The sequence below is a fragment of the Pinus tabuliformis genome, chromosome 5_1 (assembly GCF_031772625.1).
Source record: "Pinus tabuliformis cultivar Carrire ecotype Pingquan chromosome 5_1, CPIR1, whole genome shotgun sequence".
Lineage (NCBI taxonomy): Eukaryota > Viridiplantae > Streptophyta > Pinopsida > Pinales > Pinaceae > Pinus > Pinus tabuliformis.
In genome coordinates, this window is record NC_142305.1 from 123,898,462 (window position 1) to 123,926,207 (window position 27,746).

Sequence of the window (27,746 nt, forward strand, 5' to 3'; positions counted from 1 at the left end):
CTTTCCCGGTTTCCCTGTAATACCCCTTAATTCAACTTCCTTTCCTTCCACAGAAAATTTCATGAGAAGTTCTTGAAAATTAAAAGCTATTGTACCCAAGGATTGTAGCCATTAGACTCCTAGTACAACATCAGCACCTCCCATTGGAATGGAAAGCATTGGGCTAGTCAATACATATTCTCCCATGGATAGCTTGATATTATGGCACTTTCCCGAGCAATTTATTGTTCCTCCATTTGCAACCATTACTTGACAATCTGGTGCTGGATATAAGAAGCAATTCAATTCTCTTGCTACCTTACAATGAATAAAATTGTGGGTACTTCCTGAATCAATCAACACTATTACCTTTTTCTTCTTGATTTGTCCTTCTATCTTGATGGTTTGAGGAGTGGTAATTCCCGCCAATGCATTACAAGATATGGTCAGATTCATTTCTTCTTTATCTAGGCTTTGTTCCTGGAGTATATCCTCTTCTTTTGACCTTTCTTGCTCCTTTTCTTCTTCCTCTTCACAATCTATGTAGAATAATTTATTCTCAGCACACTTATGACCTTTAGTCTATTTGCTATCACAATTGTAACAAAGCCCTTTTGCTCTTTTTTCTTCCAATTGTTGTGGTGTCAACCTTATAGGTTGTGGAAGACTAGCGGCAACAACACTTCCGTCTTTATAGTTGTGAGTGGTATGCTTCCTGGTTGCCATAATTTTGCTTTCCATTTTTCTTGCTAACCTGAATGCCTTCTCTAATGAATCAGGTTCCCAAAGGCGAACATCATGTTGGATATTATCCTTTAAAGACCCTATGAACACATCAATCCTATGCTCCTCTGGAATATCTTTTAGCCTTATGTTCAATTTTTGGAACTCCTCAATGTGCTCCATTATTGAACCCTTTTGTTTGAGACTTATCAATTGGCTAAAAAAAGTGTTGCTTTTTGTATCCTCATAATGTGCTATCAATTCTTCCGTAAAAATTTCCCAAGTGATAAATTGTTTATGAGAGCAAAGCCATTGATACCATACAAACTAATTTGGTTCCAAATATAAAGTTTCCATACGTACCTTTTGTGTGTTTTGCACATTATTGAGATCGAAGAATTGCTCCATCTGTAATATCCATGTGGCGGGATCCCTGCCATCAAACTTCCTCATATCGATTTTTGGAATATGGTGAGTCTTCGATCCAGCATTAGAGTCTATGGAATCATGATTAACATTTCTTTTGTTCTCATCATGAGTTTCCTTTAGTACCCTTTCACCCTTAGTGACCATTTCTTGTAGCAACTTATTCATATTTATCTTCAATTCTTCCATCTTATCATCCATGCCATCAATTTTAGCGTCCATGCCATTCACCTTATTTTCCATGCCATCCATCTTAGCTTCTACGCCTTTCTTTAAACAATACATCTTAGCTTCTACACCCTTCTTTAAACCATCCATCTTAGCTTCTACATCTTTCCTTAAACCATCCATCTTAGATTCTGTTGCTTTTTGTGCAAGTGACACTTGTTGCACTTGTTCTTGTAATTTTGATATATCATATAGCATTTCTTCTTCTTCTTCATGAGTCATGCTAGAGCTTTCAGGTTCCTTACTAGGTGTTTGCATTTTCTTTCCTCGGGGCATCAGTTACCGACAATAATTCTCTAATATGCCCTTTGAATTCCTTCAAAATAAATTTTCAAACCAAGCTTAAGCAAAAATTAAAGAAAATCTACACACCTTTTTTCACTTTGTAGGAGCTTGATATTGCCTCTGATGTATCTCTGTACTTTCTGATTATCTAGTTTTGTATTTGTGACCTGCAGTAGCCCTCTGTATCCTCTTTCCAAGGCCACAAGTCTGACCCAAATTGGATTCTCCAAGGAAGAGTTATGTGAAATCTCCCACAGTGACTTGATTATAGACCAGTTCAGTAGAGCGAACTTGTACGACGTGCCACGAGTCACTGTTTTGATATTTGGATCTGAAAAGCACCCACAAGAAACTACAGTCTGTCCTCTTTCTATACCTCCTTACGAAACTTCAATTTGATCCCCAGAGAGAATGTTATGACGATTTTTCCCAGGTCACCTTTTTTGAATGTAATTCAGGAGTCTGCAAAAAGACAAACTTCCTCATATCATATATCCGCAAATATCACGCAAAAAGATCTGAAATTCGGACCCAAGGTTCAGCGCGATCTCTTCTCAAATGGGTTTTTTTTGCGACTTCTGAAACGCCACAGAAAAAAGTTATAGCGAAAATACCACGATGACCTGTTTGGAGCAGCGAAACCCTAGAATCCAAAGCTCTGATACCAAATGTTATGAAACCAGCTCAAGAAAAGATAGAAAATATAGATCAACGCCTTAGAATTCAGCCTCTTCGAGGGGGCAACCTCCTTTACATTACATAAATGAACAATTCTTGGATGATACAAATGAAAAAACCTCCTTTCTATATATAGGAGTCTAAGGAGTCACAATATAATCTAGCCGGCCTAACAATAATAATATAAAGCCACAAAAATAAAAATAGAGGGATTCTATGGGGCACAGTAATAACAATATTGGGGCAATAGGGGCACAACAATATTAATAAGGGGTATAACTCCAATAGTAATGGGGTAATCACTAGTATTATAGGGACCCAACACAGGGTCATTGCCTGGTCAAACACTTTGGTTGACAAGCTGGGGGCTCGATTGATGTGAATGAGGAAAACGCAAATTGAAATGGCTTGATGGAAAACTTCTACATTGTTCTGGGTGATATTCAGTAGAGTCGATTCCAGGGTTGTGCAGTGCAGACTACCTGGGACGCAGCCTCAAGCTCTTCGCAATTTTGGGCAGTGGTACATAATCACTAAGAGCTGAAACTATGTAATCTAGCTTAGTAGATGTATGGATATTGGAGGATGGTCTAGTTGACAGAACTTCAACAAAATGACCAAGTGTGTGAACGAGTGAGTTTGCACATGCATGAACTTATGAGCACACACTCAACATGACTCAATGACAAGACACCTAGAACCATCAAGACAACCACAATCAATGTGATTGACCGATGGTGTGAGCGACAAGTGCAACACTTGTGATAGATCATTGAAAGACGCAATGACACTTGCGCGATAGTGCATACAAAATCATGTGTGAGTGTGACAGATGTGTACATAGAGAACACAACTCCAACACAACCTTCATCATCACCAGAATGAGGTGGCAAGCATGACATAGCAATCAACATGCCGAAGATGATTGTTCGTCAAAGAAGAGAAAAGGAAGAAAGACATGTAGAAGAAACACATGATATGACTTTTCATGTTTGTGCACATGCATGTTACTGAGGACATGATGATATGAAAATGACAAGAAGTCCTGCAAACTCAACTAAGAGTTGTACTTCGGAATATTTACTTTACTTACCATACTTACCCTCAAGATTATCATGCATCCAATGGAGTTTGCATGCGGTCTCGATCTTTTCCATTGATTGGTTCCTTGGTCCCTCTCCATGACTCCTTGGAAGTGATTTCAGCATGTCACCCTTTCCTGTAGTCCCAAAGAGGTATATGTGTGCAATTTCAGCGGAGAGTGATTGCTACTAGAATGAGTCCCTGGGAGTCCCATCTGTGCAATTTCTGCATGCAATACAGATAAGACAACTTAGACAACACTGCACAGTTTTAAGGCTAAGGGCACTGTTGCGGGATAGGGGTCCTAGGAGGACACCTCTGTGCAATTTCTGAGTGCAGTGTAGCTAGACTGCTCTGTGCATTTCTGGAGAGCAGTGTTGCCTGCTTGACTGCTTTGCACATTTTTGGAGAGAAGTGTTGGTTGGGGTTTCTGTGGGCTGTGGGGTTTCAGTAGGCAAGGGAGGTTGGTGTCTCTGCACACTATGGCGTTCCAGTAGGCAAGGGAGGAAGCTTAACGGTTGCAGAAGATAAATGCATAATTCCGAGTAGTTGGATGACGCTATGTTGCTTGGGAAAATAGCTAAGTGTGAGATTAGTGAAACATATGTAAACATTGATAGGACTCATATGTGATTGCACACGGACACTTAGTGACACAACGTAGACCATCTAGAATACATAAGACATAATTTTCTTGATGCAACAACCTTCGTGACGTGAGTGCATGAGTTAAGTGTGAAACATGCCTATGTGCTGAAAACCACTGATATGCACATAATTCCCTTGAAGCAAGACAACATTCCCTTTACATGACAAGTGACAACCCCTGTGCCCAAATATGACACATGTTGCATGATGACTAGAACATGAAAAACTCTTAATATCAAGGAGGGGAGCTTGAAAACATCATCTTACCAACAAGCGACCAAGGATAATCGATCAGAGTATCCAAGGTAGGTTCCAAAATTTGCATGCGAGCCAAAATTTTAGAGGGTGGTTGTAGCTGCTACAACACTTGGCAACACACTGGTAGAACTCTTAACTCTATGAATTCACCTTGTTTCGTGAAATTGAGTCTAACCCTTCCAGAAGTATTGTTCGATTCATTGATCATGATGGCTTCCACACTAGCTTGTGTGAAATATGTAGCTCCAACAATTCTCTTGATCGTTTAGTACACATTCTATGCCAAGTCAACTTATTTATTTTGATTGGGGATGAGGGGTATATTAGTGCACAATTAATATAACTATCAAAGTTTAAGTTTCATCTCTGGTGTTTCTCCACTACCAGTAGGCCTAGACAGTACCCTGGCAGATTCACGTAGGAACACAAGCATCACTCTGCTTCTAGTGAGCCTGGTCAGTACCCCAGTGGAGTTTCTTGCATCACCTCTCTACGTAGGAAGGCTTTCTCTTCTTTTGCCTTATTCATTTTTCAAAAAAAAAAATTCAAGAACTATGCATAGGCACTTATTTATTTCAGAGGCGGAAGAGGGATCCCGACTTATTAAGAGTAGGAGAGGTTTTTCCTTCAGATAAGTGTCTTATGTATACCTCTAACATACTTGTTATGGTTTTCCCCCTCACCTTACTATACTTGACTGAGCTGACAAGGGTTAACCCAAAAGCACTGATTAGAGTATGTGGTACTAGTTAGAGCATAAGCATTCTATTTTCACCAAGACTCACTCTAAACATAATCCATGAAGGCATCATCGACTAAAGACAACAAGTTCATCATAAAGATAGAGGACAACCAAAGCTAAACACGGTTTCACGAGAGGATAACCTATGGGCACAAGCAAGAAAACATGCAAATGAGAAAGCAAAGCAAATAAAACCAAAGAAGTAAACAATACTCTTACTCCTATGGTAAACAGTGCGTGGGCATACTCAAGTGAAGTGATATTTCCAATGTAGCCACCGGCGCATTGGTTAGCCCATGTTGGTGAAGGCATGGTTAACAAGAAAGATGTGCATGTAAACCCGTGAACAAGAAAGATGGAACAGTGAAGACCAACATGCTCCGAGTTCTAAAAAAACCACAAAAAGAGTGAATGCACAAATTAAACATTCGACAAACGTACCATGGTGTTGCGACGCACTGCATGCAAACAGTAAACATACACACTCTTTGTATTGTGACATACAAGTGAACATGAGAAAGACAAATAGCTTGTGCTTTGTAAGTGCACTCATTGTGGAAGATTCCTCACAATATTGAGAAATGGGATCATGTGATTCGAGTGTAGGAAGCAAAATCTGGGTGTTTAGTTGATCTTCAATGTGAAGCAGAGAGTGATGAGGAGCCTTGGGTGTTTCAAAAAACATTTGATCAGAAGTGGAACTAACCTCAGGATGGCGAGGACCTGACATAAGCATCAGCCCAGGCTGAAGTGCCTCGACAACCTGTGGGGTTTCCACTCTATCAATAGCTAGATCATCAGAGACCAGTGGCTTAGACATATTAACAGCGAATGAATGAACATTGTGATCAAATGAATAAGTACAGAGATCACAACAACATGATCAAAAAATTTGGAATGTTCATCGGCATCCTCATGATTTGATGAATCATGCAAAGAGGTAGATGAGAAGCAAGGATGTTCACCGTCTATGTTTTCAAAACTGATAGATGAAATATGGGACATATTTTCAGAGGAAGATGTGTCATCTCCACAATGTAATGGCAGAATGACATCCTATGTGTCCTATGAATGATCGGAAGTAGAAACATCTGGAAATGAGTTTTCATAGGGTGAATCAAAAGTGGTAGAATCACAAGGGATGTCAAGATAGAGTGGATGAGGCACGGATGGAAGGGATTCATCCTTCACCAAGGATTCTTCTTTAGATTCCGCACACACTCATCATGCATGATAGCACAGGACTGATGCACAACACTAACTCTGTTGACAACTTGATCCTCGTTCACAACACGTGTGGAGTCTAGAATGGAAGAACACAAGACAGTACAATCTGGAGGATCAAAAGAACATGGGGATGGAGGTTGAGGTAACAAGTCCACTTGATAACTAGCAGACTTGCAAGCCAAATCTATGCAGATATCAAGATCAGGTGGGGTAGGTGGATGTGATAGTTCAACCAATGTGTGTGAATGTTCTCCTGCATCACTCTGCGGTGGTGGAGTTGTTTGATGAGGGGAAGGAAGATAGTCGCTTGTGACAACAACTGTGTTCGATTGTTATTTCACAGCTCCATCACTGAAGTATACAGAGCAAGGTTCAAATGATTCTAAGAATTGTGGATTTTCAGATATGTAAAGAACACACTTAAATCTTCTATCGATAAATTCCCAATCAATTTCATCTACAGGAAACCGATATGTAATATTACAAAAGAGTGTGTGAAATTGCTCAACAAATTCATCAGGTGAATTTCATATTTTCTAAATTTCTTTATTGAGTGCTTTACAATCAAAATGATTGAAATCACAGTCTATCTTTGTGATGAGATGAGGGAGAGAGTGAATATTCTTTTTGGGCAGTGTGGCATACCAATGCAATGGGTGCCCTCGAAGCGTGTATGTGAATAGCGTGCAGGTCATGTAATCTTCAAAGATTTCATGACTTTCATAGGAGCCTACAACACCAGCCGTGTGTCTAACCAAGGCTACTTAGCCTCCATGATCATATGTTTTACGCGACAATTTATTCCAAAGCTCTTCTGAGATTTCAAAGTCATTTCCATATGACATACACTCTGGAAGAGAAATTATGTGTTTATTCATGATAAGTATGAAGAGATTCAAAATAGATTATGAGGACCCAACTTGTCATTTGGACCTCCTTCTAGCACCATAAGTCTTGATGGTGTTGGACCCGCCAACATTCAGGAGATCTCCCTGGTATGAAGTCCGAACTAGACCTCCCATCTGGTACAATGGCTCGGTTGCCATTATCTTAAATATATGCCATAGATATTAATTTTCATCACATGAGAGTGGTCTGCTTCGTCTTCGAACAACAAGGTTCACGTGCTTGGTGAGTGCTTAGTGTTACTTGTGTCAAGGTTCTTTCACTGTAGAGGGAGAGGGTGGATATGAGTCTCTAGTCAAAAGGGAAGAGTCCCAACTATGTCAGAGACACACAACATAAGAGGACATGCACAACTTCTGGCGAAGTAGCCCAAACATATGCGGCAGTTACAAACACACAATGACGAGATAGTGCATACAACACCCAGCGGAGTAGTCCACGCAAGTGCGATGGTCATTACAACAAGTTTATGGGAATGGTTATGTCTAGTGTCCGGCGAGGTAGCCCACACAGGCAAGACAACGTTAACAACTTATACAACACATTTTCATAAACATATGTATTAGAAAAACCGAAATAGTTCAACTATCTTAACAGAGGTTAAAGCAACATGCATTACAAGTTTCCAAAGAATAGCCTTACAAACAATTACAATACATGTGTGAAAACATGTTGGCTTGTTAACAGGCTTCTAAATTAAGTGAAAGTTCCAAGACACATTGGTACAACATACATCACTAACCCCGGAAGTAGGGCATTGGAGCCAATGCTCACTCCTCAAACGAAATATTACAGACTCTCAAGGCTATGTGGGAAGAGCTAAGGTGAAAAGTCCATTGCATGTACAAATGAGGGGTATTTATAGCCAAGGGTAAAACTGGCCCTTGTGACTGTTTGACTTCCCTCATGACTGTTTGACTTACACGACTCTTCAACTTTACATGACTCTTCAGATTTACATGTGGTTCTCTTGGACTTCCACATTACATTACATTGATTTACAATAGTATGGCCCATAGTAGTGATGTAGCCGAGATGACTCATGAAATGGCTTGACACGACAATGCTGGTATGTTCATGCTACTACTGGTGTCGATGTTGAGCTGCAATGCTGGTGAGTGATGGATGTGTTCTTGGTGTATCATAGGTTCACCTCTACATGACAAGGTGTGCAGAGTCTTTGAATATCTTGGTGTTTGCTTGATGTTTGCATGTGCATGTTCCTCCTTCTCTTGTACTTTTCATGCTTCATGTGTTTGTCTGTTCACAAAAAAAATCTCCTTTCATGCATTCCTCATTCATTCATTCGCGAAAAAATATCCTCGCATGCATTCCTTGTTCATCCATTCACAAACAAATCTCCTTACATGTGCTCTCCTTGTTCATCTCGTTCGTCGTCGCATCGTGTCTCATCCATGTACCTGTACCTGAAATCACTCATGATGAGACGACATCAAATCTAGAAATCTCCTAGTCTACCATGATGCATTATCTTTCGCTTTCAGATGCAGGTGACCAAGAGAGAGGACAAGGTGTTGGAAATACTGAGAGGGGGGGTGAATCAATATTTCTTTTTTTTGTTGTTCTTGTTGTTATCAAAAGCACACACACACACACACACAAATATATATATATATATATATATATATATATCTATATATATATATATATATATATATATATATATATATATATATATATATATATATATATATATATATATATATATATATATACGAAACACAGAAATAGATAGCTGGAATTAATGCTTTTATTAACACAAAACAATGCAATGAAATAAATACAATATAAGTATATATCTAGTTGTGATTAGTTTCCAAGCTCCAACTTGGACTTCGGTGAGGCTCCAACTTCCATAGCACCAACTCTGTTTTGTAATGGTTCTGCACTTAGGAGCACCAACCCCCAAGGATTTCAATCCTGTTCAGTTCTGAGGCTCTAACCCAACCCTGCTGTAAACTGTTATGTTGCTAATCTCAGTTCCGCTGAGGTTCTCCTTCACTCCTATTCTCCTGCTTCTCCTCCCTCTTCTGCCTCTACTGCTTCTACTGCCTCTGCTACCTCTCACTCTAGTTATTCACAACAATAACACCCGTTGTTTCTCTGTTTTTCTATTTTATTCATTCCCCATGCCTCTGTCCATTTGTTTCCACTTACACCGCCTCTTTGGCTTCCTCCTCAGTCGTTGTGGCTTCCTCTGCACTGTGCAGGTTCACCAACTCTTCTGGGGACACGTAGGTTCGTTAGAGAGATCCAAATAATCCATAGATAACACATCTTCCCGGTTAACTGTAACAATGCTCCTTTTGACAATGATTGCATGCATACACAGAGTTTTTTCGGTTTAATGGAGGTGTTATGCCCCAATCGCAATCTCCGTCGCCATGATGCACCCCATTTAACTGACGTTCAGCCTCCTGAATAATCGGAGCAATTATCATAAGCCTTTTGGCCTAAAACACTTTGCGTAAGCCAAATATTTAATACACAAAGATTATGAGAAAAACAGTCCAAAAGACTAATGGGCAGACTTCAAACAGTGTTACACCCACATCTAAATTGTATCTGGTCCGTAGCTTAAATTGCAATCAGTGATTCGTGACTCCCGGTGGTCCTTTATATGTCGGGGCCATGACACCGCCAATGGCCGATGGCCGATCCACCACTGGACGCGATATTATATTAAGTTAAGTTGTGATGTTGCATCAAGTCCACAACGTTCATCGTAATTGGTGCTTGGGTGTTGCAAGGCTTCATAATATATGTGATTGTGACGGATGCGATAATAGATTAACTTATATTGCAATGTTGCGGCAAGTCCACATATATATGTATCGCTATCAGCGATCGCAAAGGGGCCACTTAACAATGTATTACCTCCACTCCGAAATGTTGATGTGATATGATATTATGTACTGGACCCGATAGGACTCTCCTCTCCCATTTATAAAGTTACAAGCCCGCAATCCGCCTCTAATAGTGTATTTTCCCTAGAGCCAAGTTTTCCGCCTCCGATAGTATAAAGGCATTTATACGTGATTTTTTGGCCTCCGATAGTGTATTTGCCGGGAGTCTGCACCGATAGTGTATTTGCCATGTATTTTGTCGGAAGTTTGCACCGAAAGTGTATTTTCCATATTGCATAGTTTTGCCCGCCGATAGTGTTAAAGCATGCATACATGGGTTTGACGGGCCCGATAATGTAAATATATATGTATATATGATTTTGGCTTCCGATAACTCTATTTGCTATTGAATGCATGCATATAAGCTTTCCGATGGCTCTGTTTGCTCTGTGTGCTCCTCATCTTTTGCATATATATATGACATATACATATGTGGCTCCTCTTGGCTTTGATATGCCTCCTTGCTTTTATTTCTTCCTCCTATGGATCTTACTGCTCTGTGCTCTATTATCTCCTATGGTGGCTCTGTCTGCTCCTCTGATAGCTCTGTGTGCTCCTCAAATATTGCCATAATGACAATCTATGTCTAACAATCTCCCCCTTTGTTATTGATGACCATATTCCTCTGCTCTCCCCCTTTGACATCAATGGCAATGGAATGCATATGGACTCCCCCTGTCAAACTGCTCCCACTATCTTGATACATATTTATGAATGAACTTGCGTGATGATAAAGAGATAACCCCCATCTTTCAACATTAGATGTTCAAATGCTTCTTGAGGAAGAGGTTTTGTGAAAATATCAGCTATCTGCTCCTTAGTGATGATATATTCTAGGACGATGTTTTTTTTAGCTACTTGCTCATGGAGGAAATGATACTTGATTGGTATGTGTTTGGTCCTTGAGTAAATCACTTGATTTTTTATGAGAATGATAGCACTTGTGTTGTCACAATAGATGGTAATCAATTGATCTATACATATGTTGACATCTTTTAGAGCTTCCTTCATCCATAGTATTTGATTACAACAATTTGTTGTAGCAATATACTCAGCTTCGGCTATGGATAATGATATGGATGACTGTTTTTTGCTGAGCCAGGATACTAAACAGTCTCCTAGGAAGAAAGCATTTCCACTAGTACTTTTCTGATCATCTATAATTCCAACCCAATTAGCATCAGTGTATGCAGTTACAGTCAGTATTGAGCTCTTTGGGTAACAAAGACCGAAATCAGGAGTTCCTTTCAGATATCTGAGAATTCCTTTTATACTTAATAAATGGGATTGTTTGGGAGCAGATTGAAATCTTCCCACCATTCCTACTGCTTGCATTATGTCTGATCGTGTATATGTTAAGTATAGAAGGGCTCCAATTATTGACCTGTAATGAGTAGCATCCACTAGAGGTGAGTCATCATCTTTTCTCAATTTGCAGTTTGTGGTCATAGGTGTGCTCATGGGTGCACAATCCTCCATTCCATATCTTTTGAGCATGTCTTTTAGATATTTGGTTTGAGATATACAAAATCCTTCTCTAGTTTGAGATACTTGAAGTCCAAGGAAGTGAGACAGCTCTCCTATCATTGACATCTCAAACTCTTTTGACATGTTTTGAGAAAATTCATGGCTCATTTCATCATTATTGCTAGCAAAAATTAGATCATCGACATAGACAAGAGTAACTAGTAACTTACCTTCATTTGTCTTTATATATAGATTACTTCTAGCCACTCCCTTTTTGAAGCCTTGTTGTTGTATATAGTGATCCAATCTTACATACCAAGCTCTAAGAGCTTGTTTCAACCCATATAAATCATTTTTCAACTTACAGACTAAGTCCTTTCCCTCTGTTAGATCAAACTGTTCTAGTTGCTCCATGTAGACTTCTTCCCTGAGTTCCCCATTTAGAAATGTTGATTTCATGTCCATTTAATAGATTTTGAATCCTTTTGAGCAAGCAAATGCCAAGAACATCCTGATATCTTCCATACAGGCTATAGGTGCAACTGTCTCTTCAAAGTCAACTCCTTCAATTTGTGAATAGCCTTTGCAAGTAAGCCTTGCCTTGTTTCTGATAACCTATCCTTCTTCATTCATTTTATTTTTGAACACCCATTTGGTTCCTATTATGTTTTTGTCCTTTGGACGAGGTACTAGCTCCCATGTCTCATTCTTCTCAATTTGGGACATTTCTTCTTCCATGGCTTTTACCCAATGAGGATCCTTACTTGCTTCTACAAATGTTTCTGGTTCTATCATAGATAGAAGAGCAATAATGTTTCTCTTTGGTGTAATGGTCACCCTTCTTCGGGTTTGCATCCCTTCATATCTATTGCCAATAATCTTCTCTTCTGGATGATATTTCTGGATAAACTTCATCTTTGAAGGGGTATGAGGTGGTTCTTTCTCTTCTTCTTCTTCCTCATCTATTTCTTCTTCTTCAAGTTCTTCTTCTTTAGGTCCTCCTTCTTCAATGAAAAGATCATCTTCATATTCTTCAATTTCTTTTTCTGGAATTTCTTCATCAACCTTTACTTCAATTCTTTCCACTATTTTCTTCAATCGAAATTTGTAGCACTTGTAAGCCTTGCTCCATGTAGAGTATCCAAGAAACATCCCTTCATCAACCCAATAATCAAACTTTCCTGGTGAGCCATCATTGATTTTTATGAAGCACTTTCTTCCAAAGATCTTGAAGTACTTTACTGAAGTTGGGCTTCCTTTCCATAACTCATAAGGTGTTTTTTCACAATTTGGTCTCAATTGAGTTCGATTTAATGTATAGACAGTTGTCCCTACTGCTTCTCTCCAGAATTTCAGCTGTAAGTCTACTGCTAGTAACATTGTTCTTGCCATTTCTTGGACTGTTCGGTTTCTTCTTTCAACTTTTGATGAGGTGTTCTAGCAGCAGAGAATTCCCTTTTAATTCCATGAATATTACAGAACTTACTAAACTCGTTTCATGTGAAATCTCCCCCTCTGTCTGTTCTGAGGCACTTAATTTTTGAATCTTTTACATTTTCTACAAGGGCTTTTAGATTCTTAGAACATTTGAAAGTTTCAGATTTATATTTTATAAAATATATCCACATCATTATAGTATAGTCATCAACAAATAACACAAAGTACCTTTCTCCTTGGAGTGCCTAATTTCTAGTCGGTCCACACAAATCAGCATGGATGATCTCCAAGGGCTTTGATGTAGAGAGCTCCTTTGTCTTGTGGTTGGTTCTGGTTTGCTTTCCATGTTGACATGGACCACATACTCCCTGATTTGGTTTGAATAGCCTTGGGATGTCTCGTACAACTCTAATCTTGCTGATATTGACTAGATTTTTGAAGCTTGTATGTCCAAGTCGCTTGTGCCACAACCAACTTTCATCTGTCTGACTCAAGTAGCATTTATTTTCTTGAATCTTGTTCAAAATGTAAATTTTTCCTAGTGTTCTAGCCCCTTTCGCCACAAGTTCCCCTGAGGAAGATTTCCTTATTTCGTAGTCATTGGTGCTGAAGACAACCTTATGTCCATAATCATAGATTTGCCTGACACTCAGGAGATTGTGTTGGAGCCTGTTATCACTCAGAACTATAGTTCATGTATATAAGGTTGTCCATAAGTTTCATATAAAGGTTTTAAGTCTTGGGAATAGGTTTATTGGTGTATGTCAATTTGAAATTTGAATTTCAAAAGGTATTGATGTGAATTCGTGTAAAGAAAAGATCATTAGATAGCCTCCATCATTGTTAGTTAAAGTCTGTCATGTCATTAGTACTTTGCGCAGTTTCGCAGCGCATGTTTGTTTGGTCCATTTAGCTGCGCAATGATGATTCTGTTTTTTCGCAGCGTTCTGTTTGTCAGCGATTTCGTAGCGCATCTTGTTAAATTTGAACTGCCCGCGCTACGAAATCGGGGTTTCAGGGTTTTTTGTAGCGCTTTTCCTTTGAATGTCAAATCCGAGAGTAGTGAGTCATAGGTCCGTTCATGATTGTCAGTTTACATCCTCTCCATGTCATGATAAACCATTATTCCGCCATAAGGTCCAAAGTCATGCATTTGAGTGTTAGTTTAAGGGATGTTACAAGGAATGGTTATATCATAATGGGTTTTTCATAATATGTAAACATGTTTGCTGTATGAGAAGCCCAAGTTCTTATTTAAAAAGGACTACTGCAAGCGAGCCTGCACTCCAAGGTCGAAGTTTGTTTTCGTGCTACAAGCTACCATTAGTTTCCTGTGTGAAAATATTCAAAGCAGCATGGAAAGGAAGGACCACCGATCTGGTAAGTGTGTGAGGACAGAGCCGGAGGGGTTAGATGTTACTCTCAGCAATGAAGGTGTAGCAAGAGCCTTTCAAAACGCTGGCTGCTGGCGGTTTTGCGAAAAATTGAAGGGAGGACATGCAGAAGTGACAAAGGCTTTCGCATTAAATTTCACTGGACTGAATTCGAAAGTGGCAATGTTAGAGTTTCCGGTGTCTCCTGAAGTTATTTCCACTGTCACTGAAATTCCGAGGGGTGGCCAAGAATGGTTCAAAAACTTCAAGTTCGACATGAGTCCCTGCAAAGAGTTTTTTAAGGAACCTTATGTAGATGAAGACCTCACCAAAGCGGTGCCAAGGAGTTATATAAAAGAGAATTATGCTATGCTCCTCACATGCATCCAAAGTACCTGACATGTGAGGGTAGGTACAATAAAGTTTACTCCTACCACTTCAAACTTTTGTTACATTTCACAGGTAAGGTTTCAATAGACATACCTTTTCAGGAGCATTAGCAAAATGAGTGATAAAATTCAGTTAAAGAAAGATGGTTGTGAAACATCCCTTTTTCATCATGGTCTAGTAAAGTTGCTGGTGTTGGATAGTTTACAAAAAATTGGCAAAGATTGGGATTCATTTGTGTTTATGGCCGGTTTCCCAAGCAAAACAGGCCTCACTCCATTACCTATGAGAGAAAGAGAAGAAAGGAGTGAAGAACCCACTTTGGCTGAACTTAGAAGAGAAGTGACAGACCATAAGAAGCCTAAAACTAAATCAAGGAAATCAGAGAAGTCTGTGGCAGCTAAAGAGACACCAGAAGCATCAGTGGAGAAAACTCCTAAGTCATCTAGAATATCTGAAAAGGAAACCCCTAAGTCATCATCAAAGGAAACACCTCAGTCATCAAAGCAGAAGACTCAGAAAAGGAAGGATGAAGCTAAATCCAGTGAAGTTGAAAAGATTTCAAGGGTGAGAACTAGAGGTCAACTAAACAAGGAGAAAGGAAAGTCAGTCCCTGTGGAAGAAAGTCCTATTTCAAAAGGTAGTTTAAATGACTTACTTGAAGCCATTGAACTAGAGCAAGATCAGCCAATACAAATTGAACCACTAGAATTTGAGCAAGATCACTCGGTGCAGCCAATGCATATTGATCTCACTCAGTCCTCACCTGAAAGTTCTAAAAAATCAAGGGCTTCTAAAAGGTTGAAATTTGAAGAGCCAAGTAAAGAATATGCTTTTAAGCCACGCAGACCAGTTACAAGAAGGCAAATCAAAGAAGTGGAGAAAGCTCAGAAAGAGAAGGCACCTTTAGAAATGCCTAGGACAGAGATACTTGAAGTTTTCACCGGAATAGTTCAAGCAGCCAAAAGCAAGAACAAGGATAATAAGGTTATCATCAGTCAAAGTGGAAATGTTATTGCTATTAAGAAACAAGCTGGAGCAACAAAGGAAGAAATACCTCAGATTAAAAATGTTTCTAAGGAAAGGGCAGTAAGATATACAAATTATAAAAAGGCTGTAATGAAAGGCAGAACAAGTTTGATTAGTCAAGCTGACTCAGTATCTGATGCATATGTGTGGACAGTGCCAGCTCTGAAGCAGGCAAAAATCATGAAACAAATGAATACAAGCTTAAGAGTAGAAAACAAGGTGTTAAAGGAAGAAGTTAGCAGCTTGAAAAGGAAGCTAGGCAAACTAGCTAATTGATCCAAGGGGAAATTTGCCTTTCAAATTTTGGTAAATTTTGGCTATCATCATTTTGAAACTTTTTGAAACTTTTTGAAGTCCTTACACCTGTGTAAAATGGCTGAAGAAATCACAGAGTTAAGTCATTGTTGCTTTAAGGCTCATATGCTTAGTTTTGATTACCTACAGCAGTTTCGTAGCGCGCTACGAAACTGCTGTAGATGACTGTTTATGTGAAAAATTTGAGATTGAATGCTGAGGTCAGCAAATCTTAAAGGGATGACTCGAGGCTAGCATGGGGATTATAAAAAGTCATTCAGATGTTTAAAAGGGTGCCAGGTGTAAGTATTCAAGGAAAAGGTGAAATTTTGTCTTTTGTTAAAGTTTTCACTTTATGTCCGAATTTTTAGGGTTCTGGTAGGGTTGCCGAGGTGTTGAGTGATACACTTGTTCAGTTTATGAGATGGCCAGATCATAAGATTTCTTCCATCATACGTGACTATTAGAGGATTAAATGGCTTGAAACATGATCTTAAATGCATGAACACTAATGGGAGACAGAGACCGTGAACATAGGGCACAGATTCTTATTTGTTAATGAATCATCCACATATCAGGCATCCGAAGCTGCTCATCCAGTGAATGTGCTTCCAGTTTGGTTTGGCTATTATTGAAGTGCTACAGGTGTCAAGTTTCAAGAACGCATCAATGTACACGAGGAGATAGACTTGAAGTTTCAATGGAATGGAATCCTCTGTTTTCGTAGCACAATACCTTTTGTAATTAATTAGTTTGTTTAAGATATAGATAAGGTAATTAATGATAGAATTCCGAGCTCCCTTCATGCTTGTTGAGGAGTCTCAGGTAGTAATATTTTGGTTTGCTATATATAGAAATGACTCTGATGTAAAAAAGGTTGGACATTTTTATACAAAAACAGAGTTGTTTTGGGCCATTGTAAGACTTGTGACAGTAATAGTAAAACAGTGTTGATTTCTTCTCAAGATTCTCGATGGATTATTGTGTTCAAATATAATGATGGTGTTTTATATTTTATGTTCTTTTACAGCCTTGTTGTAACACAATCACTCAGAATTCATAATCTTATGCTCTGACTTCCTGTGTGTTTGGCAAGCTGTGGTTTTGATGGAGTATGTTTGACATGTAATGCAAAGAGCCTTGACTTCCATGAGATGACTATGTTTTTCTTGTTTACTTAGTATATGAGACTCCATAGCCCAATGAGAACCAGTTTGATATGTTTCCAACCAGCTTTTGCTTTCATGACTGAGTAAAGAGTTAGCCATCTGTTGTAGTGAATGATTTTTATCAAGAGTTTGTGAGAGAGCCCTCTTTGATCAAAGAGGCTAAGCTTTGATCTAAAGTTAGGTTGAAAGAGTTACATGAAATCTTGCTTGGTTGCAGCCCTCAGTAGTGATTTTGTGATAACAGAGCCCATCTACTAGCAGAGCATCTTGAGATTTTCCTTTTCCGTTGATCAGAGTGTAGAGCATTGGAAAGGTATGTTTTAACGAGTAACTTAGTGGTGTTTCAAGCAATAGTTGTAACCTTTTCTTCATTATAAAATAAGGAGAATGTAATGAGAATGAGCACGAATGACCCAATTACTAATAGTTATCTTCTCTATGCAGGAAAAGACAAAAGGAGGAAGGCGCGGTGCAAAACGAGAGTTCCATGAGGAGATAACGGCTGTCCCTCCAAAACCAAATAAAATCCAGACCAGGGCGAGTAAATCACGGCAGATCAATCCGGGACGAGATGAAGGACTATCAGTTCGGAAGGCTAGGCAAAGAAAAGAGAGGAGTTAACAGTTTAACAGATCCCTCAGGATCTTTGATCCCGAGGGATCGTTACTTTCAATTATTTTGTTGTCTAGTTAACTCCGCCATTACTTGTATAAAAAGGGGCAGCATCGAAGACTTCAGGGACTTTTTGATTATCTTGTATCTTTACTTTCTGTTTACAGACTTCACAGTCGGTTAAACTCAGATTATCGAGTCTCTTTGAGACTTAGTTTTGCTGTATTATCATTGATGCGTTAATATAATATATTTGGTGTTATCTTCTCTCTGCATCTGAAGTAAGCTACGGCGGTGTGCCATTGGAAGCTAAGGGCCCGGCTCCAACGGACACTGGCTGATTGTATCATTACAGTTTGGCTTTGTGTGGTTTGTTTATTGTTCTTAATAATCTGATATCCTTACATGCTGTTCCATACTCGTTCATCAGTAGTTTTTCCTTTTGTAAACCTTTGTAACAAGTTCACATCATATTTCCAGAATTAATCACATAACATTGTTCTGAGTTGTTCACTTCTGTTACAGAATTTATAAGTGGAATGTTCTGGCTACATATGGTTGGAGTGACGATCATAAGAAGATGGAATTAACATTGTGTGTGGACTACTGGTGATCATTTCAGATTATGTGTACATATGATTGATGTTTCCTGTTTATTTGATTCAGCTGTCTACTTTTGTATATGATTGACGTTTCCTGTTTATGGTGGTTTGTTGTTCCATTTGATTAAGCTGTTTACTTGTACAAAAGATTTCTCTTTCTTTGTATGTAAGTTGATGCCAAGAATTGAGAGTGTTGAACTCGTGAGATTTAGTTTCTTTATTGCCGTTCCTTTTACTGCTGTTCCATTTCTGAATTGCCATTCCATTCTGCTTTCTTGCTGTTCCTTTTTACTTGCATTTATTGGTTTGGTGTGGGAGGAGGATCAAGGCTGTCGTGAGACGCAGCAGACGCTATTATGCTCCCAGATCCATGATCCATACTCTAATTCCTTTTGCTTCATCAGTTTCTAGAGGGATGGGTTATTATTTCCGTACCCTTGACTGGTAAAGTTGCTGTGTGTGATTTCTTTATGCAAAAGTAATTTAGCCATAGCTTAGCATCCGTTTACTCTTGTATTTCTTAGACCTATACTACTAAGCATTACTCTGACAAATAGCCTCAAATTGAGATACCCTTTACAATAACAAAACGCTCCCGGATTGACTTGTAATGTGAGATAACTAGAGGTGAAAAAGGCCCTTGTTACAGCTCTACATTTTGGCGTCGTTGCCGGGGAAAGGGTATAGCCGTTTGTCTTTTAAACAGGGTAGTGTACGAATCTGCTAGGGGAGAGTTGGATTTTAAAAACGGAAGGTAAGAACCTGCGTACGGAGCATGTAAAAGCCCTGCTCCACCGTCCGCTTTCCTAGAAGAATTGATTGGTTAAATAGGATTTAGCAGTTTAATTGGAGTCCATGACTAAGCAGAAAAAGCCAGAGAAAGATCAAAAGCCTCCATCCAAAGCCAAGGGGCCGGTGACCCTTGGACGAACGACCTTCATAGACGAAATCTATAAGAAAGCCGTCTCTCAGCCATCAGTAGGTTATAGGAAAATCACTTCTAAACAGCCTACTAGTTCCCTTCAGGCCTCGGGATCACCATCTGAAGCCTTTGCTGAAGTGCACAGTCAAACAGAGGAGTAGGACTTTCAAGAAATTGAAAATTTGACTCCTGGACTATTGCACGAAGGGAATCTTAGTAACCTTTGCGAAGGAGGAGGAGAAACAGGGGAAATCGGGGAACCTAGATCTCCTATTGAACCAAACCAACCTTTAAATAGCCCGGATAAAGGAAGCACTCTAAAAATCCTCGTTGAAGGAATTCATTCACCTCAGACAGTTGGGACCATCATCATCCCTGATAAAGGGAGTGTTGTCAAAACAATTCCTGTTAAGACTACCCCTTCTCAACCAAGGAACACTCTCTTGGAAATTCCTGAAGATTACTGGCATATATTCGATCCCATGGCGCAGAATCAGCCAAACGCCCAGACCTCCACATTGCAATATCCTATAGTAGATTCTGCGGCAAATGCGCCCATGAAAGCTATCCCTCTCCAGCATATACCCACATTTCATGGCCTTACATCAGAAGATCCGGACGCATTCTTGTTCGAATTTGATGTATTATGTAGAGGATACGATTACACCACCGATCCCCAGAAATTAAAATTGTTCCCCTCCACATTAAAAGGGGCCGCTTTAAGATGGTTTATGGGCTTAGGTGGTGGGGTTATTAACAATTGGGATCAAATGAAAGAAGCCTTTTTAAAGAAATATCAGGATTACTGTAGGTCAAGAGAACTAAAAGATGAAATCTTTCAAATGTCAGCCAGACCAAACGAAACTCTAGAAGAATATGTGGAACGTTTCCAATATAACTTGCAGAGATCTCCCTATGCATCATTACCTCTTCCTGATAACGTGTTGAAAACCGAATTAATTAGAGGTATGAAAGAACAATGGATTGAAACGTTGAATATTATGGGGAAAGGAGACATTTATCAGGAAAATTTTGCTGATATCATTGATCTGTGTATCAGGAGCTCAAGAGGCAGCACGAGGATAAAACCAGCAGAATATGATCGCTTTACCAGAGATAACAGAACATCAACAGAGGGAGTAACGCGTGTGGAACTTGGAAATTTGCTAGAAAATTTTAAAACTGATATCTTGGGGACATTAACTACACAGCTTGATATTGTGCAGGCTAAACAGAAGCAAGCAGAGGCGGAACAGAATCTAGCGGTTTTCTGCCCTCGATGCAGGAAGAAACATAGCCACAAGGAATGCCCGCTGGATACAGTCCAAATATGTGCAATCTGTACCAAGGACCACCTGACTGAAAGCTGCCCCTCACTTCCTGGTTTGAAGGCAGTATACAAAGAAGCAGAAGAGGAGCCAGAATCGGCATATTTTATTAACCAGCGTCGTCAATGGTAGCCTAGGCAATCTGGTATGTTTTCAGATCCCTCCTCTTCTTTTCAACCCCCGCAGTTCAATGCTCAGCAACAGAATATGTGGCAAAACCAGTCTCAGCCCCCGTTTTCGAATTGGTCACCTCAAATGTTTCCTACTCCAAATCCTTGGATGACCCAATTTGGTTGGCCAAACTTCCCTTATCCCCCGCCATATTGGCAAAATAATTCATATCCTCCGCAGTGGACCCCTTCTACTTCGCAAGGTTCACCCTGGCAGACAAGCTGGCCAAGATCGACATATCAGCCAGCAGGATCAATTCCACTCCCTCAACCAACTTTGCCAGCCTTACAACAAAATCCCTAGCCTAATCTGAGACCGCAGCTCCCAGCCCAACCCAAACCTAATCCAAATAATAGACCAGTTCAATCTCTTCAAATTATAGAATCCTCAGAGATTGAATCTGATCTGCGGGAGTGCAATGATCTTCAGTTAAGATCTGGGCGAATAATAGAAACTGAGGGACATAGAACAACTCACATTGAAGATCAGTTACCTATAGAACAACCATCACAACAGGAAGATGTAAATAAAGACCAGGCTCATCACCAAGTGATTACATCTCCTCCACCTTTCCCAGAACAATTGGCCATTCCACGACCAACACAATATCCAGACTTTGATATTCTGGGAGAACTACAAAACTTGTATATAAGAATTCCATTCCTTCAAGCTATACAGGATATCCCCATATATGCAAAAACCATAAAAGACCTGTGTAGCAGAAAATCAAAAAGAAATGTAACCTCTAACCCAAGAGTCCAGGTAGTCGGCACCTTATCCGACCTCCTATCAGGAAAAGAAACACCAGTTAAATACGAGGACCTTGGAAACCCAATTGTCACTGTTCAAATCTATGGGCAGACCTTGACCAACGTCTTAGTTGATCTAGGGGCTGCAATTAACATCCTGACAACATCGACTTGCCAGAAGCTCGGAATTACATCGGTAGAACCTACTTCCACTTTGTTAGAACTAGCTGACCGATCAGTAATTAGACCAAAAGGCACCTTGTATGATGTCATGGTTTCAGTGGATTCCTGGGAATACCCGACCGATTTCCTGATAATTAATCCGAGAACCCGACTAGATGGACATCCACTAATTCTAGGTAGACCGTGGCTCGCTACTGCTGACGCCTACATTGACAGGGAAACATGACCATAACCAGAGGGTCGGATATCAAAAATTTAATCTTGTACCCTCCAGCGCAGCCAAGCATCACGATGATGAGAACCAACCTGCGCCCTGCCTCATATATCACTGACAATATTAGACCCCCATTAACAGTCCAGGAAGCGCTAGATTTCAAAGATCAAACGGAAGACGATGTTATCAATAAATTCATTAATCAAACAGAATCCACATCGTATACACAATGTTTTATGATAAAAGCGGCATTTGATAACGAATTAGAGGAGGATCCTCTAAAAGACGAACATGACCAAATTATACCTGTGACTTCTGTCGCTAATAGGAAAGTAGTGCAAATTGAACCGGGGAAAACTTTAAACATTAACGCCAATCTGACACCAGATCAAGAGACGAAACTCATCCAGCTGTTACGAAAGTATCAGGAGGCATTTGCATGGGACTATCCCGATATGAAAGGGATTGATCCCCAGCTATGCACACATCATATTTATATCGAAAAAGATGCAAGACCTGTTCGACAACCGCAAAGAAGACTCAACCCCCATTTAAAAGATGTTGTAAAAGTTGAGCTTCAGAAACTTTTAGACGTTGATTTTATTTATCCTATTTCTGACAGCAAATGGGTCTCTCCACTTGTGGTAGTACCTAAAAAGAACGGGAAATGGAGGATCTATGTGGATTATAGAGAATTAAACAAAGCCACACAAAATGATCACTTCCCTCTTCCATTCATAGATCAGGTACTGGACACCTTAGCAGGCAAGAAATTCTTTTCTTTCTTGGATGGCTTCAGCGGATACAATCAGATTCAGATTGCCCCTGAAGACCAGGATATGACTACCTTTACTTGTCCCTGGGGAACGTTCGCTTATCGAGTCTTACCTTTTGGTTTATGTAATGCTCCAGCCACATTCCAAAGGGCTGTTCTTAGCATCTTTGCAGATTTAATTAATGATGGATTGGAAGTCTACATGGATGACTTCACGCCATATGGAGATGACTTTGATCCAGCGCTAGATACTCTCGAAAAAGTCCTACAGCGCTGCATCGCTACCAGACTTTGCTTGAGTCACGAAAAGTGTTACATGATGATGACCGAAGGACTCATTCTGGGACACTATATTTCAGCAGCTGGTATTCAGGTAGACCCGGCTAAAATTCAAATACTTTTGCTTATTCCAACCCCCACTAATCAAACAGAGGTACGCAGTTTTCTTGGTTTTTCCGGGTATTATAGACGATTCATACAACATTATTCACATATTGCCGCACCTTTACATGCATTAACTGGAAATGTTGACTTCTTATGGACAGAGAAATGTGATCGAGCCTTCAAAGAATTAAAGAAGCTGGTATCTACAGCTCCAGTTCTCCGAGGACCTAATTGGAATTTACCATTCCAAATTTCAACTGACGCCTCAGACACAGCAATCGGTGCAGTTCTGGGCCAAGAAGAGGATAAAAGATCATACGCCATCTATTACATCAGCAAAAATTTGGCTCCGGCTGAATTAAATTACACTGTCACCGAAAAAGAATTTTTAGCTGTGATACACGCTGTTAATAAATTTAGACACTATATTACAGGCTATCCCGTTATTTTGTATACAGACCATTCTGCTATTAAGTATTTAGCAAATAAGCCTGTTACAAATGGAAGAATAACCAGGTGGTTGATCCTGTTGTAGGAGTTTGATATTACAATCAGAGATCGACCGGGGAAGGAGAACCCTGTAGCGGATTTCCTCTCACGAATACCAAAATCAGTTGAAGCGGCAGCAGTCGAGGACCAATTTCCAGACGAACACTTATTTGCTGTCGCTGTTCAGACTCCATGGTACGCTGATGTTGCTAACTATCTTGCAGTAGGTAAGCTTCCAAAACATTTAACCCCCAATGAACGGAAGCAGATTATTCAGAGAAGCAATCGATTTTCGTGGGTTGGGGGCTATTTGTTTCACACAGGAGCAGATATGGAAATCAGAAGATGTATTCGAGAGGACGAAATCTTTGATATCTTGAAAGCCTGCCATGACGGGCCATGTGGAGGACATTTTGCTGATCGAAGAACAGCACATAAATTATTACAAACGGGATATTACTGGCCTACAATTTTCAAGGATGCGAAAATTTTTTTCCAGGCCTGTGATAGCTGTCAGCGTGCAGGACGACCTGGTCCAGCCGATGAAATGCCTTTGCGGCCTCAATTAGTGATCGAACCTTTCGAACGCTGGGCTCTGGACTTCGTCGGACCCATCAGCCCGCCATCAAACCAAAGAACCTACATTTTGGTGGCAACTGAATATGTTACCAAATGGGTTGAAGCGGAGGCATTGCCTAGAGCCACAGAAGATTCAGTAATACAGTTCTTGTTCCATTTGTTTGTACGTTATGGTCTTCCGAGGGAAGTAATTACAGATGGAGGACCACAATTTGTGGGGCATCAATTAGCTGCAACACTCAATAACTATCATGTCCAGCACAAAATTACTACCCCATATCATCCTCAGGCAAATGGGCAAGTGGAGAGCAGCAACAAGGTAATAGAGTCTATTTTGACAAAAACTGTTGCCTCACATCGGCGTGATTGGTCCGCCCGACTACCCGAGGCACTGTGGGCTTATCGAACCACATGGAGAAGCACCACCGGCTATTCACCATATCACTTAGTGTTTGGAAAGTAGCCCATTTTTCCTATAGAATTCGAGATCCAAACGCTGCAAACGGCCCAAGAAGTCGGATTGGATTTAAGTGAAGCACAGAAAAATCGATTACAGCAAATTAATGAATTAGATGAAATAAGGCTCTCTGCATTACAAAATACAGCACTCATTCAACAGTAGCGAGCCAAATGGCATGATGCGCTTATCAAAAACAAGATATTTCATGAAGGAGACTGGGCTCTGTTATATGATTCTAGATTTCAGGATTTCCCGGGAAAGCTTCAGACTCGTTGGTTGGGACCATACGAGATTCAAAAAGTCCATGACAATGGGACCCTTACTCTGATCACAATCGATGGGTCTGGATATACATTTAAGGTAAACGGCCACCAAGTTCGTCTGTATCGCAAACCGCTCACTCGGGAATCTTTTTGTCAGCAGCTACACCAGGATACTAACATTGAGATTATGGGCGAGGAAGCAAAAACTTCCTCACCTATAGATCAGTGAGAAATTCATCTTTTACTAACACATCTTGTATATAAGATTGTAAATTTTGTATATATGTTTTTAGTATTTGTGCGTGTTGTTCCTTTTCAAAAGGAACAGCACTTGTGTGTTTTGCTGTTCCTTTTCAAAAGGAACAACACTTTTGGGTTTTTGTTGTTCCTTTTCAAAAGGAACAACACTTGTGTGTTTTTGCTGTTCCTTTTCAAAAGGAACAACACTTGTGTGTTTTTTGTTGTTCCTTTTCAAAAGGAACAACACTTGAGTGTTTTTGCTGTTCCTTTTCAAAAGGAACAACATTTGAGTGTTTTTGCTGTTCCTTTTCAAAAGGAACAACACTTGTGTGTTTTTGCTGTTCCTTTTCAAAAGGAACAGCACTTGAGTGTTTTTGCTATTCCTTTCAAAAGGAATAGCACTTGTGTGTTTTTGCTGTTCCTTTTCAAAAGGAACAGAACTTGTGTGTTTTGCTGTTCCTTTTCAAAAGGAACAACACTTGTGTGTTTTTGCTGTTCCTTTTCAAAAGGAACAGCTGAAAAGGAACAACACTTTGTGTGTTTTTGCTGTTCCTTTTCAAAAGGAACAACACTTGTGTGTTTTGTTGTTCCTTTTCAAAAGGAACAACACTTTGTGTGTTTTTGCTGTTCCTTTTCAAAAGGAACAGCACTTGTGTGTTTTTGTTGTTCCTTTTCAAAAGGAACAGCACTTTGTGTGTTTTTGCTGTTCCTTTTCAAAAGGAACAGCACTTGTGTGTTTTTGCTGTTCCTTTTCAAAAGGAACAGCACTTGTGTGTTTTTGCTGTTCCTTTTCAAAAGGAACAGCACTTGTGTGTTCTTGTTGTTCCTTTTCAAAAGGAACAGCACTTGTGTGTTCTTGCTGTTCCTTTTCAAAAGGAACAGCACTTGAGTATTTTTGGTTGTTCCTTTTTCAAAGGAAACAGCATTTGTGTGCTTTTGCTGCCTTTTTTTTAAGGCAATACATCAGATGAACTCCTCCTCACCCTCCCTTTCAAAAATGAGTAGTATGCTCTTGTCCCTTTCATATAAGGGATGTGTTGTCCATCCTCTTTCCAAGGCCATAAGTAGCAGCTATACATTTATGCAATGAATATAAAATTCAGGATATATTGAGATCAGCATATCATAAATCGCTATCTTTAACAGCCCTAGTATTGATGCAACAACAAAGGAAGGATCCACACACTCATCATTTTTGCTGTCATGGTCTCACCTCCTCTGCCTTGTTGGAAAATTTCATCGTGTTGAGTTCCTACAACTTTCTCTATTATTACTTGGAAATAAGAACAGAAGATTTATATCTTCCTATTGGGATGACAAGACTTCTTCTGCCATTCCCACTCTTAAGGAGGGCTGAACCACCCTTATGTGTAATTATACAGGAGCAAAGTCTGTTTAAAAAAAAAAAAAAAAAAAAAGAGGCAAAAGCAAAATAAAAACAAATTACTTGTCAAATGCAGGATAGGGGGTTTCATTAAAGAACCAGCCTACTATGATCATAGGATTGGAAGCGGAGTGGCATTCCCATCATGGCCACCACACCAGGGATATGGTCCAACGGGTTCACTACAAACCTTGGAACAGGGGGTCTCATTACGAGCCGGCCTGCCCACGTTTCACGCCTCTCTGGTGAATGGCATCATGGTTATCTGGTTACCAAGCCAGCATGATGGCCTGCATTTTGACAAAGAATTGCTCTTAAAAAATACACAAAGGACCATGGTTCCAGGGTGAAATAAACAACTCTGCCAAGGTTATGAACACCTGTCGGCAACAGAGCTCTGTTAATGGTATCGGAGTCGTAATATATACACCAATTTGGATCATATCAAATACTTCTTTCTATCCTTGTAATAATTATATCTTACACTTTGATGGATACGTCGCATGAATATCTATCACCACCAATCATGGCAAAGGTATTGACTATGACTACCTCAGACCTTATATGAGTGCCAGATGTCCTATCCTCCTGTTTTGCATCACATCACGCAGGCTTATGCAAAACGCGATCTACCTTTCGCCTCGATCTCGGTATTTCTTTGTCTAATCTGAATCATGGCAAAACTCTATATGCTGTTCCTTTATGACTTGGTGACGGGACGGCGGCTCCTCCTCCATTTGACGGCTAGGACAGCCTATCATATTGCGAGGGGGGAGGTGACCTCATTACTCCGCCGGCCACGTGTTAGCACATCATTCGGAGATAATATGGTACGAAGGTACGATATGGGTTAACGGCATGACAATGCTATTTTTGCAATAAGTTGTTATTTACAATCAATTTTCATGCATGCTCTGTGTTTTTTTTCCTGCTGCGATTACGTTCTTTGCGACAGGTAATTGCTGTTCCATCTAGGATCTCGAAACAGAACCATGGGAGGCAAGGCTATCAGAAGCGAGCCTAGTGAGCTAGTAGTCTCCGAAGCTGTTCAGGAAATCCTAGAAAGGGCGGGGTGGCTAACTTATTTTAGTCGCCTGCGTGAATCAAATGAAACTGTGGCCATGG